The sequence below is a fragment of the Mus musculus genome, chromosome 10 (genome assembly GCF_000001635.26).
Source record: "Mus musculus strain C57BL/6J chromosome 10, GRCm38.p6 C57BL/6J".
NCBI classification, from domain to species: domain Eukaryota; kingdom Metazoa; phylum Chordata; class Mammalia; order Rodentia; family Muridae; genus Mus; species Mus musculus.
In genome coordinates, this window is record NC_000076.6 from 65533323 (window position 1) to 65536099 (window position 2777).

At 42.4% G+C, this 2777-nt stretch overlaps 1 pseudogene; it reads left to right on the forward strand.

Annotated features, from left to right (window-relative positions):
* Positions 1-1331: 1331 nt before the first annotated feature.
* On the forward strand, positions 1332-2082 carry Gm4796 (annotated as a pseudogene).
* The last annotated feature ends 695 nt before the right edge of the window (positions 2083-2777 follow it).

Sequence of the window (2777 nt, forward strand, 5' to 3'; positions counted from 1 at the left end):
ATTAAAAAGAATGAATTTATGAAATTCCTAGCCAAATCGATGGACCTGGAGGGCATCATCCTGAGCGAGGTAACACATTCACAAAGGAACTCACACAATATGTACTCACTGATAAGTGGATATTAGCCCCAAACCTAGGATTCCCAAGATATAAGGTACAATTTGCTAAACACACGAAACTCAAGAAGAATGAAGACTGAAGTGTGGACACTTTGCCCCTTCTTAGAATTGGGAACAAAACACCCATGGAAGGAGTTACAGAGTCAAAGTTTGGAGCTGAGATGAAAGGATGGACCATGTAGAGACTGCCATATCCAGGGATCCACCCCATAATCAGCATCCAAACGCTGACACCATTGCATACCCTAGCAAGATTTTATTGAAAGGACCCAGATGTAGCTATCTCTTGTGAGACTATGCCGGGGCCTAGCAAACACAGAAGTGGATGCTCACAGTCAGCTAATGGATGGATCACAGGGCTTCCAATGGAGGAGCTAGAGAAAGAACCCAAGGAGCTAAAGGGATCTGCAACCCTATAGGTGGAACAACATTATGAACTAACCAGTACCCCGGAGCTCTTGACTCTAGCTGCATATTTAACAAAAGATGGCCTAATCGGCCATCACTGGAAAGAGAGGCCCATTGGACACGTAAACTTTGTATGCCCCAGTACAGGGGAACGCCAGGGCCAAAAAGGGGGAGTGGGTGGGTAGGGGAGTGGGGGTGGGTGGGTATGGGGGACTTTTGGTATAGCATTGGAAATGTAAATGAGCTAAATACCTAATAAAAAATGGGAAAAAAAATCCCCAGGCCTTCAGTGGCAAATTAGGACTATGAGGGTACTTGTGTTCTCGCCTTCTCTGATGTGTAGAAGGCCATTATAGGGACTACCCATTCCCTACTACATAAGCAACTTTGGTAAGTTCTTTTGTTGTTGTTGTTATATATGTACTTTCTATTCGTTCTGTTACGCCACAGTACATTGGTAAATGATGAATTTTAGCACCTGTTAAAGAAGTGACTGGAGAGACATAGAGATGAAACAGTATAGAGCTAAATGACACTTCTTGGTGTTTCAAACCACACCTGAAGTCAAAGCTTTTACCAAATGATTCATATATGTTCTCTATTAAAATGCCATTTTGCTTAAGGTACATCAAGTTGTGCTTTTAATTATTCACAACTGATTTTTTCCCCATTTTACTCACTAATACAATGACATGTTTAAATATAGCCAATTTAAGGAAGGTCCTTAAAGTCTTTGGCTTATGATTAAGTGTAACAGGATTCTGATTAAGAACACCTGCCATGAGGCGCTCGTCTGTGTCAAGATGAAGCTGAACATCTCCTTCCCCGCCGCCGACTGTCAGAAGCTCATCGAGGTGGATGATGAGCGCAAGCTCCGCACCTTCTATGAGAAGTGCATGGCCACGGAAGTAGCCGCTGATGCTCTTGGTGAAGAGTGGAAGGGTTATGTGGCCCGGATCAGAGGTGAGAATGACAAGCAAGGTTTTCCCATGAAGCACGGTGTTCTGACCCATGGCAGAGTGCGCCTGCTGTTGAATAGGGGGCATCCCTGTTACAGACCAAGGAGAACTGAAGAGAGGAAGCTCAAGTCTGTTCGAGGATGCATCGTGGACGCTAATCTCAGTGTTCTCAACTTGGTCATTGTAAAGAAAGGAGAGAAGGATATTCCTGGACTGACAGATACTACTGTGCCTCGTCGGTTGGGACCTAAAAGGGCTAGTAGAATCCGAAAGCTTTTAAATCTCTCCAAAGATGATGATGTCTGCCAGTATGTTGTCAGGAAGCCCTTAAACAAAGAAGGTAAGAAGCCCAGGACCAAAGCACCCAAGATCCAGGGTCTTGTTACTCCACGCATCCTGCAACACAAATGCCGACGTATTGGTCTGAAGAAGCAACGCACTAAGAAGAACAAGGAGGAGGCTGCAGAATTAAGTTAAACTTTTGGCCAAGAGAATGAAGGAAGCCAAAGAAAAGCGCCAGGAACACATTGCCAAGAGACATGGGCTGTCCTTGCTGAGAGCTTCTACTTCCAAGTCTGAGTCCAGTCAGAAATGAGTCTTTAAGAGCAACAAATAAATAATGACCTTGAATCTTAAAAAAAAAAAAAAAGAACACCTGCTATTACGATCAAATAAAGGGCCTCAAACCCACATTAAGAAGTGCAAGGCACCTTCTCTAGTCTCATTTGTAGTCATTTTTTCTTTAGGCAGTAGATATAAAATTTGCACTTTTTAAACCTCAGAATTCTCTGTATCCAAATTGTTTCTTAAACACAAGATACCTATGTTTCATTAAAAACTCTTGAAATATATTATTTTGTGTATCGCGGGGGGGGGGGGGTGTTCACACACATGTACTATCACATTAATGTGGTGGTCAGAGACAATGTTCAAGATTTGATTGTTTTCTTCCATCAAGTAGGTTCCAGGAATGGAGGTCTGGTCCACAGCCTTTGATGCAAGTGTCCTTGCCCACTGATCCATCTCCTGGTTCATTTTCACTCTGTGTTATGTCATGGCCTGAAGGTTTGAGCCAAAGAACTGTGAAAGCCAAATTGACACACTGTGGTGAGAAAAAAAAATGTGATTTGAAATCAAATAGATGGAAGAGTAACTTTCAATAATGCCTAATGGATGTATGGATATAAGTGTTTCAGGTCATCTGCTTTAATTTAATGTCCTCCTTTATTAAATGCAGATAAAATATTGTATGAGCTGCTTATCAGCTGTGTTGAGCATGATTGTTAAAGT